The sequence below is a fragment of the Amphiura filiformis genome, chromosome 15, assembly GCF_039555335.1.
Source record: "Amphiura filiformis chromosome 15, Afil_fr2py, whole genome shotgun sequence".
Taxonomy (NCBI): domain Eukaryota; kingdom Metazoa; phylum Echinodermata; class Ophiuroidea; order Amphilepidida; family Amphiuridae; genus Amphiura; species Amphiura filiformis.
In genome coordinates, this window is record NC_092642.1 from 16265072 (window position 1) to 16280448 (window position 15377).

The window sequence follows — 15377 nt, forward strand, 5'->3', positions numbered from 1 at the left end:
TAGAATATATTATCTTAATTAGAACATTTATATATTCCAAAAACGATCAATATACCTTAGGGGATTGTGTTGAAGTAAATGTTGGATTCTGATTGTAATCAAGCTACACTCATTAATTATGATGTAAAATATTGTACAAGTTGTTCAAGTGTGCCTTATCAACTGACCAAAATATATGTGTAGTTGTCAGTGGTCTTGTGGTGAATGATGCTACATGTGGTTTGGCATTTGTGATACAAGCTGATCCATGCAGGCCAAAGTTGGCAACACTGGTTCATAGCCAAGATTTATTTATTATTTTTTTTGGGGGAAATACAGGATTTCCAAAAGTGGACCTGTTTCATAAAAAAAAAAAAAAAAATTGGAAAGTGGACTTTAAACCTCAAAATTGGACTTTTGGGGTCCTTTATTGATCACGTTCATTATAATAGTGGACCTGTGTGAAATATTCTTCCAAATTTTGACCTTTTTCAGAAGACACATTTTAACATAAAACATGGACCTTTTGTTGGAATGGGTACATCGGACCCCCTGGCTACAGCTGTCTTAGCAACTTGAGTTATCAGTGAATATTATTCCCAGTGGGGTAATGCTAAAGACCTATATATCTCCAGCATACTTGGCTGTGACGTTGTAAGACAATGTTTCTGTTGATATTTGCTGCCTATTTCTGCCTATATTTTATATATATGTCCAACTTTGGCCTGAATAGATTTTTTAATTTCCATCGGTCAAGCCAATCTATTTGTCTTTTTGACAAGTAACTTATTAGGCATACAGGCTGTATTCAAATGCTTATTCGCCATCCATTTTTAGTGCCTCTGAAAAAGCCTGCCTCATCCAAAAGCACCATTGGATCCACTTGACCAGACTTCATTATTCCAAGTCTGGTCATTTCAAATGGACCCAGTGGAGGGTTTGGAAGAGACAGGTGTTTCAAAACCACTAAAAATGGATGGAGAACCTGTGAAAAACAAGCATTTGAATACAGCCTTAATGCCTTGTGGGTCAAGCCAAACTGCCATGTAACTGACGCTCTGAATAATTTAGAACTTTGTGTGAATTGTATGACTGAGCACCATCAAGTTTATGCTCTGTTCAACTAGTAATGGGCAAATATTGTTCACTTTTTGACAATGTTTGTGTTAATAAATTCCCAAGTTAGCATTGTGTCTGTAACAAAACACACATGACACATGTAGCACCCAACCAAGCCATTCTATATCAATCCATAATGTTTTGCATAGCCTATAGCATATTACTAGTTGAGCAAGGTTTAGCAACTAATATTGCATTGTACACATTTACTTTGTTTAAATTGTACAGGTCCAAAAGAAACCTGGGGTCCATTTCACTAAACTTACGAATGGTACCCTTCGTAAGTAATAGGTATTTACTACAGAGACCCTTCATAAAGTTACGTCTAGTTTTGGGTATTCATCACTTTGTGAACGGGTACTTGAGTTACGAAGGGTTAAAAGTTTAGTGAAATGGACCCCAGTTCAAATTGCCATCACAAGATGAGAGCATAATGCAAGGAGAATCTCTATCATGAAGTGAAAGTGAATGGAGTGATCTTTGTTCAGTTCGTAATCGGCGTGCCGATATCAAAATATTTTATTTTGAGGATGTTCTTGTGACATCTCGCCAGAAGCTTCATGAATTATTAATTCAAGTTATATACTTTGCCTACTTTTTTCAACACACAAAATATAGACCAGACAGGTCAACTAATAGCACTCTTAATGATGGTCTACTTTTCAGCGTAGTGGTAAAAGCCTAATATTTCCCGCCTATTACGAGCTGATCAAACTATATAGTTTTTGACATGGTTCTTCAGCAGTCTGTCGATTTGGCGTTGTTTATAGCGTAAACACAGAAGTGAGGTTCTGATTAGCTAATCACGTCATCATCACATCAGCACCTCAGAAGCCAATCAAGCTGTGTAGTTTTGCGTGACCTAGTTCTTTTTACGCAATAATCAGAAAGAGCAGTCAGACACTAAAGAAGGATATACCTTGCTAAATACATGTACCGTACTGACGCGAGTATAGTCCCACCTTCGAGTAAAGTCCCACCCCCCAAACTTTCGGAAAATTTCAGAAATTAAAAAAAAAAAAAAAAAAAAAAATTTAAATTTTTTTTTTTTTTTAAGTTATTATTTTTCGGCTTTGGGTGTCCCAGGACCTAGACCTAAATGCTAGGATCATTCATGGTTGACCTAAAAAAAAAAAAAAATTCAAGATGTTTTGTTATTTTTAATATGAAAATTGATAATTTGTATTCATGTCATACTCTATTAATGATGTCAAGATGCATTCAAATTCAATGCATTTTGAAATCATTAATAGAGTATGACATGAATACAAATTATCAATTTTCATATTAAAATAACAAAACATCTTGAAATTTTTTTTTTTTTTTTTTTTAGGTCAACCATGAATGATCCTAACATTTAGGTCTAGGTCCATGGACACTCAAAACCGAAAAAATTAAAATTAAATTTTTTTTTTTTTTTTTTTTTGAAATTCAGTATAATCCCACCCCAATTTTGAAAAATGTTCACCCAAAAACGGGGTGGGACTATACTCGCGTCAGTACGGTACTATACAACAGCTTAAGGGGTATTACACCCCTGCCCAATTTTGTGCCTATTTTTGCATTTTTCTCAAACATTATAGTGCATTGGGGACAAGTAAGATATGTATATTATAGGGGCAAGGACTACAACTACTGCACTGAAAATTTTATTTCAGCACAGACAACAGTTGTGGAGTTACAGTCAAAAATGAGGGAAAACCAATATTTGATCAATAAATGAGTTAAAATGAGAATAAATGAGTGCTTTGAGTTGCTGAATGTTCAGTACAGTATAATATGCATATCTTACTTGTCACCAATGTGCTATAATTTTTTTTTTTTAATGCAAAAATAGGCACAAAATTGGCCAGGGGTGTATTGTACCCCTTAATATAGTGTATGCTAACATGAAGTAATCTACATAGAACTTGAAAACAAAATGGGCTACTACTTAATAAATGTTTTCAATATTTCTGAGACTTTAAGTAAAATGCCCTTTCTTAGATTGCTTGGTTGGATTGTCCAAATGTAGGTATATACATAAACCAGTGCTCCATAAATGAACTGTCCAAATAGACATGGGAGGAATTGTATGGTTATTTTGGTTTCAGTAATCACAGAATACAACTATAAGCAAATCCAAGTTTTACCTTTATGATGTCCTAATGATGGTGTATGCATTAGGTGACATCGGTTTTTTGATGGCAATTTTATATGGCTGTTTCTTTGGAATATACAACACCTGTGTAACAGGCTGATGGTTATATCAATGTGTAATCAATAGGAAACAAAAACAACTTAAAATAAACAAAATTAAATGAGTTTATTTCTATATTAAACTATCACAGAAAGGTTATTTTTATGATTGTAGTTTTGTGTCTGTCAAAATGTATTGCAATAATTACTAAAATACAGGGTGTCCCATAAATTTCATAACCAATTTAAACAAGACGTTCTTCAATATGTGATCCATTCCCACAAAACCAGTAAAAAACACTTTGCTATATAGATTAGCATGCAAGCTTTAAATTAACATCAAATTTTGTACCATGTATCTAGTATACTTTTGAAGCTACAGAGTGTATCAAAATGATTGATACCCATCAGTTATCAGTGATTATAGAAAAGACTACCATATCAAAATGAAACATTGGATCTACCTTATTTGTAGATGAAATATATATAGTTTATATCACTACCTCCAGTCAGCGGCACTAACTTCGAAGATCAGCATGTGCTACGTTGGTTTAGCGTTGTTTCTTGCTTCCCGTGTATGTATGCACCACTTTGATCGCGCACCTAAACACTAAGCTAATGCAGAACACACTGAACTTCAAAGCTAGTGCCGCTGACTGGAATTAGATACTTTAAAAAAATACTATAAATCCTGGGCATTTCAAGTGGATCCAATGTTGCATTTGGAAGAAGCAGGCTATTCAGTAAACACTTAAACTGAAACTGATGAGTACCAATCATTTTGATACAGTCTGTATACTTTCTTCGTACACACCACTGAATTCAGCAAGTAATGTATAATGATTCTTTTTTCTTGAATGGTCTGATTTTTCACATTCTGTTTTCGAAGATTATAAGCTTAAGGCCTACCATTAAAACAATGTTTCCAAATTATTGCTAGTGATTTTGGGCTATTTTGATGAGAACAGTGGCGTAGCTATGGGTTGCTGTGCCCAGGGCTAAGGATACATGGCACCCCAATGCATAATGGTAAACCTCAATTCATGAAACAATTGCACACAATTTGCACAAATAGGGCCTACCACTAAATATTAATTTTGGTTATGAAGTTGAATATCGGTCTTCGATTGATCTTTCAAATGATTTTGTGTTAAAATGTGTGCGAAGTGAGCTAAAATTTTGACTTTCATCGCTTGGAATGGAATGGGCACAGAATCGATGCTGAATTGTCAGTTCAATACCCCCCCAGGTGGCGCCCAGGGCATGTGCCCCTTGCCCCCCCCCCTACACCACTGTATGAGAAGCAAAAATGTGTATAACAATGCCCATGGGATACTGCATACACTTCCGGTGTGCTTACCACAAATCACTACGTTCTTCTGCACACGATTTAAATGAAAATTGTCTCCAGCTTTAAATTTCACTGAGGTAATGAGAATGAGCTTTCTGACTAAAATCTCAGTTTTGATAAAGAAAAATGGGGGATGAGGCTGTCTATTGTTTCAAGGACCTTTAAATACTAGTATGCTTTGGTATATATTATGAGTACCATACATGCACACAGCTTAAGATTTGAAAACTGCAGGCAAGATAACCATACTGATCCCCATTCCAGTGTGGTCTTTGCAAGGGGGGGGGGGGCGGGAGTTGAACCCCAATGAGTTGGTTTGCTAATTTGACCCCAAGAAACTTTACCCCCCCCTAAAACAACCCCAAGCGGAAATTTCAACCTTCAACCCTCTGCAAAAAATAGTATCGTAAATTTTAGGAAGTGTTCCAAATCATTTAAAATTACTGAAGCGACAAGCAACTACAAAGAAATCAAAGCCACTCACATATCCATATTTTGATGTTTATTATTTAATATTTCAGTTATTGTGTTTTTTCAGAATAGTTTACATCATTATCATAGAATATATATTTTATGAATATTTTCATACGCAATTTACATTTACACAGCAGCATTATACAAAGACTATTAATTATTCATACATCAATTTATTTACTTTGTACAACACAGGTGGTCAATGATCCAAAGGCTGCATGACAAAAGTCAAAATGGGCTATTCCAGTTGAAATCTATACCCCCTATGGAAGGCATAGCCTTATCTCCCACATAGGGGTATAAATTTCTAATGGAGTCACCCATTAAGGTAACTTCATTTGAAATTCATACTCCCTGTGTGTAAAAGATTAAGGCAATGTCTTCCATAGGGTGTGGATGGATTTCAACAGGAATAGCCCAATGCCTTGACAGGTGGCATGGGTGAACTGGTTCTAGACCCAGGAATTGAGAGGACATTTTATGTGCAAGGTTTTTAATGGAGGAAAAACTGTAGCAAGCTGATTGATTATTTGTCGTTGATAATTGCACTTAAATGGGCACTGCATGATTCACAGCCTCACCCCAGAGCCTCATGGAAGAACAGTGGATATCCCAAAACATCCATTGATTGGGTAACCTAGGCAAAAGAAGAAACAAAACTAATTTCCAACTTCCTCCAAAACAGTTTTTATACGATCAGAATCCTAGGAATACATTTGACAAAGACATGTCCAATATTTGTGATGCATCAAAAGGTAACATTAGCTTGTATTAAGATATGGGTAAAATAAATTTGAAAAATAAAAACAAAATAATAAGATCAAAAACACTTTTCACTATGTTTTCAAAAGTATCACCTCAAATTTAAAAACCAAGGTATCATTTTAAAGCTTGGCCTTTATTCTTTCAAGTAAAGTTAAAATCTCAATACTTTTAAAGGGACCTATAGATGAGTTGACCTCAATGTTTATCAACAAAGGCAAGGGACTGGTATATTGGTATGCTTGAGTGAACCCCATGTAACCACTACACTGTTCAATAGCCCAATTATTGTGATGTAGCAGGAGTTTTAAAAACACAAGCCCTGAACAAAATATGATGCGCGCTCATACTGCCAGGCAAAATCAATGGCAATTGTGATGATACTGCCAGGCATTGACGTCAGAAGTCAACTCATCTATAGTAAGGTACCTTTTGATATTATGACATGTCACATTTGTAATTTTTGTCTTCCAACAGACAAATTACAACACAGTAATTTGACAGTGTTTTTGTTTCATACAGATTCAATATTCATAAATTTATCATGGCAGACTTGATACTAAACTTTGGTTTACCTTAAGTTTAGTAGTGACATCAATGTTTTATTGCATTTGCGCATTTGGGATATATCATACAGTAGAAATCAGTGGCGTGCACAAAGCCTATCAGTTGGGGAAAATGTCATTCGGGGAAAAACACATAAAATCCATGAGCTTCCGGAATCTGGCAGGTTTTGAAAATTGTGAACCCAACTGAGCTGAACGATTTTGGTCGCTAGCGCCTATAATCCTTCTTTTTTTTGTTGCTCTTTTTGGGCACACTACTATTCTATGGCATCAAAAGATGCCAAAAAATACATACAACATAAACATACAAAGAAATATACACAATATGCATAATATCAGTATTGGGAGTTTCAAAATAATACTAATTATACTAAAATAATACTAAAAATACTAATACTAAAATAAGAATATCTTGGTTTGGTTGGAAAAATAGTCCATTGGGTTTTTTTTTTTTTTTTTTTTTTTTGTAATAGAAAGATGGGAGTCAGCGTTTTGTTATGGTCAGTCGGGTTTCGCCGGTCAATTTTTATGCCCACTTTAAGCTAAAGGTAACCTGTTATCTGTACTGTCCTATGAAACAAGGACTACAGAAAAAAAGTGATTTATATCCTTCATTAATATATTCTTGTTCATTAATTAGTTAAATCAGTATCATTCAAACAAAACAAAGCAAGGCCAGCCTAGCCTTGACTAAGCCTAGCCTACATGTATGCATAGGCCTATGTCTATGATAAAGGCCTTGCGTTTCTAATATTTAACCAATCAATGAACAAAGAATATATTAATAAAGGATATAAAATAACAAACCTGCTGTCTCGGGGAAAATGGTAGGCCCACGGTATCCAGTTCACCTCAGGGACCAATAGATTCCACCAGATCCCTCAAGAGCAGTAAATATTTGTATTTAATACGAGGGGCAGTCAGTATGTTTTAAGAGTTGACTCGTGACGTCATTTGTGGATCGTTTTCATGGCATTTCTCAATGATTACATAAACACTGTACCTTTGTCTTTCAAACAGCACATGTAAAAATTATATCACACACATGATTACGTAACAGCATTAGCATAAAATCAATGGTCTAGAGTCACCTGGTGAAATTGAGTCGTTTTTGTTAAGGGAAATAAGAGGCCGAAATGAGGTATTGTTGTATTTTCTATATTTTCTCGGGAATTAAAGAATGGAGAATGCTGCCGTTTGGAACAGTAATAGAACACAACTACCAGTTCATTAAACCATGTTTGTTGGGCTGGAAAGGTTTTAGTTTATTTAAAATGCGTGGTCAAATATGTCTTATTTTTGACAAAAAAAAAAGGCTTTTCTTTCTTTAAAATTCTTGATATTGCCAAAAATAGCTAACGTGGAAATTTAAATTTTTTTACCAGTTCTGTTGACTAATCTCTAAACATTTAAACGGGAGTCTCCCTAGAAAATATTTGAATCCGTGATTACAATATAACTGTTATTCTACCATTGTTACATTTATACAAAAAGTAGTGGTACAAAGAGAGAGACCATCGTTTGAATGAGAAATTAATTTTTTAAACTTTTCTGTTCATTTCAGGTTGAGATCATCCATAAAAATTCATATGAATATTTAAATTACAATTTTCATAGCATTTTGTAATATTTTAGGCCCTATTTACATGGAATTTTGCAATTTTCGTGCATTTCCACCATGTTGTATCGGTCATTCCACCTACGCATGCGCAGATTGTTGTTTGATTTGCACCAGTTATCATCGCACTGAGTACCAGCTCTCACACGTGACCAGTCATTATATTTTAGTATGTTTAATTTTGGAGATAATTGATGTCATTTGTAATAACTGTTTTTTCATTTTCGCCATTTTGCAGAATAATTTAAGCTTCCATTCAAGCCCTAAAGTTGTTGAAGTTTCCAGGCGTCCCATTTCCACCAAAGTTTAATGACAAGTCTCATATTTTACCAAATGCAAACTGAGGACCTACTGTTTATTCCTACCCAAAACTAGCCATATGCACCTTGTACTTTTGCTGTTCTCAGACATTGTAAACACGTGTATTTTCTGTAATTTAAAAGGCCCGCCTTTTTGCGTGATTTGGCAGTGTCCCTAGACTATTGATTTTATGCTAATGCTGTTACGTAATCATGTGTATGATATAATTTTTACATGTGTTGTATGAAAGACAAAGGTACAGTGTTTATGTAATCATTGAGAAATGCCATGAAAACAATCCATAAATGACGTCACGAGACAACTCTTAAAACATACTGACTGCCCCTCGTATGTATGCAGTAAGCTATATCACACACACACATTGGGCAATGCTGACCCATTCTGAACATTTTTGCAAATGTTCTCAAAAGTTAAAACTTTACAATGAAAGTTGATCAAATCTGGACAACTTTGGCTCAGAGGTATATAAACTTGAAAATTACCTACAAAGTTGGAATGGGGGAAAAGTCCATTTTGGATGTTATATGGCAGAAAATTTAAAAAGAGCCCTTTTAACCATTAAAAACATGTCAAGTCGTGGGAAATAAACTTCTCTTGAAAATTAAGGTACAGAAAAAATAAGCCCTTCTGTAAAAATATATACCCCTATTTTGGCTCAAACTAGAGGATAAAGATGAAGGTGATGCCAATGGTACACAAAAACAAAAACCTTCAAGGCAATAAAAGAAATGTTATTCGCTGTCGTAGTGCACACTAGAATATGACCATGGCTAGGTCAACTGGATCACATTTTCTTTGTTACGAACCAATGATCGAAATGATCACAACACAAAGCCTATAGCATGTCAAAATTCGGAACAGGTGTATGAACCCAGGCTTGGAGCAGTAACCAATGGTTACTAACGTGCACTATGACAGCGAATAAACACTCACTCCTCAAGTCTCATTCAACTACAACAGTTCTTTATATATTAACAAAAATTGCACGATTACATTTTTGTAAATTTAATTTTCAGACATAGCACCACTACCATTATTAGTTATTTGCTACTAGCTTTTATGCACATTTGACTCTATAACTTAAAACCATAATGAACAATCCTGAGACTAGTCTCAGGAACAATCTTATGAAATCTGGTAATTTTTTTTTCAAACCTGATTTTTGGCATATTTGTAATGTTTACACATGTCCCGCGACTTGCACCTAAATGAAATCACCCAAATTTGTTGTTTTAGGTCAACAGCGCAATTTTGACATAATTCACACATTAATCCACCCATATAGAATGCCACATTAAACAGCCAAATAGCAAGTTAACCTTGTTATATATTTCTCCTTAAAATAAACAGAAACCTTTCCCGACAGTTGCTACTAATATTATTTCAGCATTTTGAGTAAAGCCAAATAGCAAGTGGGGTTTCTTTCAGTTAACCTTGTTATTTCTGCTTAAAATTGACAGAAACCTTTCCCGACAGTTATAACTAATACTATTTCAGCATTTTGAGTATAAAATTGGATGAAAATCATAAATTAAGACGGCTTTAATATGTACGACTTAAAGGGGCACTTTGTGATTCACATTCTCATCTCAAACTTTCTCCAAAAAAAATAGTTGAGATTTTTATACCAGAACCCTAAGATTACATAACAACTCTTCCTATACCTTTGTACAGGAGCCAAGCGTTGTTTTAACCATGATGAGTCCACAGTCCAGTATACGCGAATGCAAGTATACCTATACATGTTTACGTGAGAGCGCGTAAAATCTGTCATGACTGGAGCTTACGCATAAACGCTCAATGTGTTGGAAGTAGCAGCTAAACATATTCTTAATTACTTTTGTTTCTGATATCAAGAGAGAAATCACAGATCTTGTAAGGTTGAGTGGCAATGACAACCTTGCATTCGTTGTTAATCGCTGATGAACAACAGTGAAACATCTAATCCCTAAATGTATATGTGCATCACCTTCCTTATAGATATATGGTTGTTTGACAAAGACATCATCCAATTTGAATTTCAGTCTGTAGACAGACAGAAATTAAAACACAGAAGCCACACTTTTGTAATACATGCAATTATGTCGTAACTGAAATTATGGAAATAAGTTCTTGTTTGTAAATATCTAGTGAACCAAACCGTATCCTAAAAAGAAGATACTAAAATTATGAAATGCCCCTTCAAAACAACAGCGAAACAAAATGAAACTACAGAGTAAAATTAAATTATAAAGTAGCCTTTGAGGCAATGATGGATAGTTGCATTGTGAGTGGCAGTATTTCAGTTTGAATTTTATATTTACAGCCTCATCATGTCACATCTTATATCTTCTCTGATCATGTGATTGTAGTATTTCAGCAGGAATACACAATTTATGTTAATTTCAGTTCAGCAGGCAACATAGTCCTTGGTTTGTTGAAGTTTACTATGTTTTCCCTTAAATTTCACAGTACTACATACAGCATAATCGGTAAAAATGGTTATTTGTGTGTGTAATTCTTCCCGTTTCGCCGATTTTGAACCATTTCACTTTTTTTAGCTCACCTGGAATGTTTCCACTAGCTCGACTAGCGTCTTCAGATGGTGATGCTGTGATGATATCTTCTACAATCAGGGTATCCCTCACTGATGATGTCATATGATATGACTGTTAAAGACCGGCCCGTAGCCAGGATTTATTTTGGGGGGGTGCTGATTTTGAAAAAAGTGGACCTTTTTTCAAAATTTGGACCTTGTTGGGACTGGTGGGGCGGATTTGAACATTTTTGGACCAAAAAGGCACAAAAAACCTCTAAAAAGTGGACTTTTTGGGTCATTGGCATTTTGGGGGGGGGGGGTGCGTTGCACCACCCGCACCCCCCCTGGCTACGGGCCTGGTTAAAGACGCTAGTCGAGCTAGTGAAACATTCCAGGTGAGTGTATAATAGTGTAGTGTTGAGTTTAAACTCTTCAATGATTTGCTTTAATCTAAACATCTATTTTTTCTTGACTATATCATCATACATTATGGAATACACTACCACAATCACTTTTTAACCCTGCAGGGGCAAGTGTTGGTGTTATTTTTTTATAGGGACAATTTCATTTGAATGAACACACTGTGCAACCTGACCACGATTATATTTCAAAATACAACATGAACACACGTACAATCTTGCTACCTTAATGAAAATACTAACCAATCACGAGTGCAATGGTTTCACTTCCATGTTATACATATTACACGCACAAGGGCATTCATCACACAGTGTGTACACATGCAATTGTCATGCTGTTGGCAGCTGTGTTCATTCAAATTAAATTTTTTACAAGTTTAACTTGCTGATTTAAGGGTTGTGCAATAATTACAAGCCCTAATGGGGAGGGTAAAATTGGGGGGCAAGATTTTTTGATGAGCCAAAAGGGGAGGCAAGCAATATTTGACAAGCCAAAGGGGGAGGGGGGAGCAAGCGATTTTTGGCACATATTCATGGGGCACCTTTTAAATAAAACCCTCCAAAAAGGCTTAGAAAAATATAATGAAATGCTTATGCAAATTTCCCTGCCCCTACGTTCGCCTTACGTGTAGACCATTTAAGGTTTGCAAATCGGGAGCATGTGCAAAGGGGGGACATAGATTTGGGCAGGCCAAGAGGGGTCAAGCAATTTTGACATGCCATTTGGAGTTTTTACTCCCCTCCCCCAACTCATAATTGCACAGCCCCTAATACAATGGTAACCTATATCGTCTGTCTACTAGAATTCACCAATACCAGTATCAGGTGAACTTACCATACACAGAGTTGCCAGTCAGTGTTGTCAAAAAATCCTGAAATGGCAAGAAATTTCCTGAAAAATGTACTTTGTCTATACATTTGTAGATCGAGGATCATCGGAGTAAAATTTCCTGAAATCAGGAAATTTCCTGAAGACTGGCAACACTGCATACAATATTAATAGTTTCCTTGTTTGGGTCAAATGATTTTCAGTTACAAATAGAGCTTATAGAAGGAAATTGTCAAGGCCAATGGCAGCTAGGATAGGGTACAGTATAATGGGACATTTTTGGGTGGAGTGCGGCGTGCACTTTCCACCCTATATTCTCTGACTATTGACCTACTTTTTCACATGCCGCAGTGTTGAGAAAATATTACGTGCGGTTATATCCCAAACACCCACAGAGGTGATAGTTTACTGGCGAGTTTTGTAATTATTACTTGATTTTGATATGTAATGAATACGATAAAGTCGTCATAGGCAGTCATGTGTTTGTATTAAAAGAAATAACAAAAATAATTATTTAAGTAATAGAAATACTATTTGGAAATTGCAGCAAGATTTGCAGATGTTTTTATTTGAACAGTACCAGTTCACCAGTTTTGCTAGTTTTCCTAATCTTTGGGCTAAATTAATAGCATCGTGAAGGTCATATATATCATTTTATACTGACAGCTTTGGCATGTACTTAAATACAGCTTGTATGTGCATTGTGTTCAGTGTGTACATATAGTGCTTGGTGATGCTTGTATAAGGTATTATAGACAAATTATTAGAATGCATGTGCACCAGTAGAAATGGCCCAGGTTGAATAAAATAAATAAACATATGAATGAATATTTTATTCCCTGGATTATTTTTGTTGGGACAAAATAATGATATAGTTTGGCGCTTTGAAATACAGTTATGTTAATCATAATAAAGTTACAAAGTTAAAAAATAATATCGAAATATTGTAAAATCAAACATTTCCCCTCATAAGTTGCAATACAACATATTGAGGAAATGGATATGACAGATTTTTAAACTTTGATATGGAAAGATACCCCAGCCCTGTTGTCTCACCAGAGAAGATGAGCAGAAGTCTTTCTATCTGATGATAACAAAAAAACTCTAGGTATGATTACAAAAATGTTTTAAATAACTATTATCTACAAAAGTTTTATAACCATGTTTTATATAAAATGTTAACATAAAACGCCTTGTGTTATGATGTGAAGGGTTAATATAAAGCCAAGAATTTTCCGCGTTACGGAAATTCCATGAAAATCATGCGAATTAGGAGATAAAGCGGAAAAGCATAATTCTGAGAAAAAAAAAAAAAAGCAAAAATGACCTGGAAAAAGGAAAAAAATACAATTGAAAAGAAATAAATAAAATACTAAATGAAATGGGTCTTCAAAATTCATCAAAATAAAGTAAAATCCGTCATAGATTTACCGTACAACGCCCCATTGCAGCCATGATACCCAATTACCCATCCCAACTTTGCAAATCGCAATGATCGTCACAAGATTCTTGTGAAATTTTACTATGTCAGAAATGTGCTAAAATTACAAAGCGGAGAAAAGCGGAATTTAGCATTTGTAAAGCAGAAAATTCTTGGCTTTAGGTTAATATAAAAACAGGGAAAATCTGTTCCAACTGACCAGCAGAGAACAAAGGATAAGCAATAGATCAGATAAAAATCAGGGAAAATATGACAACCTCCAATGGGGAATAACAAGCGTATAAAGTTAAAAACTCTTAACTTTGTTTATACGTTTTGTGTTATTCCCCTATTGGAAATCGATGTTGTGTCATATCTTCCCTGTCTTTAATTGTGAACTTGACTTACATGTACTCATTCTTTCATTTCTCTTGACAATTTTTCATTTGCCCACCCTATTCCTTTTAAAGGAATTTTTATTACCCAAGGTTTCATGGTAATTTTCACGTTTAAACAGGCAACTAGAAATTTAAAACCCAGGGGGGGTACTCAAGTTTGGTTTTGGTAGGGACGTGCCACTGAGAATTTGAAAGTGGACCCATAAATATACCAATTTTTCAAGAAATTTGGACCCGTTGATATACCAAAAGTCAAAATTTTCGGTCGAATTTAACCCAAATTGTCTTAGTTTTTACAAATTTTCCCAAAATTTTGGGAAAATTTTGAAAATTTTGGCTAGATTAGGGGAAAATTGGGCTATTTTCCGAAAAAATTGAGAAAATTTTGAAAATAGGCTTTGAAAAAGGGGTCATTGATATACCAAAAGGCTGAAAATGCTACCCATATTTGCGGCACGTCCCCGTGTGGTCATTTGTACTGAGTACCCCCGGGTTTAAAACTCCCGAAAATATTTTTTAACCTACAGGTTTTAATTTGTAACTGTTTCAGACCATGAAGAGGAACCACAAAACTATTCAAATCACACAAAAAATGCCTTCACAAAAATACCTGTTATACAGTGCATTTTGTTCTAGGGTAAACAAATTTGAATTAACATTTCCTTTGCTCATGTTGCATAGTTGTGCTAACAGAAATCCCACTCCTTGGTAATGGCACCTAATAGCAGAAGTAACCCTTTATCAGTGTTCGAAATATGCCTCAAAAAGTTACAGGCCAGCCGGGCTTGACCTTAAAAAGTTACCGGCCAGCCGGGCCGGCAACTAGATGCCAGTCAGAAAAGTTACCGGCCAGGCCAAAAAGTTACAGGCCAATGGCCGGCTGACCAGCCCTATTTCGAACGCTGCCCTTTATGAGTTACGGCTTTCTGGAAGTATGTCTTTTACTGCATGCTTACTTTCATGATCTGACAAACAAGAATATTACATTTTACACTAAACAAGTTTAGTTCCGTGTTCTGTACGTTTTTTTTCCACCAGCAGATTCAGGTACAGGGTAATAAAATTGGAAAAACAAAAAAAAAAGTTTAGTTCTGTGTTTCTCTGAAATTGGGAGTAACTAACATACCACACAGTATCGACGTCCTATCGATAAATATAAATTTAATACTCCGTTGGTGAGCGACGGCGAGTGGTAGTGGCGACAGGCGAGTGGTATTTCACTGAAGCATAAAAAAGGAGTTCTATCTGATTGGCTAGCAATCGATCGCTTAGGTCGCTCAGTAGTCAACTACAAACTCATGCATTCAATTCGATTGAAATCGATTATTCTATTATTGACGAAGATAAAGAGCGTGATAGTGTGTCAATAATGTACATTGTATTGCACCTGGTTTTACCAGCATTCCTTTATAAAATAATTTTCTC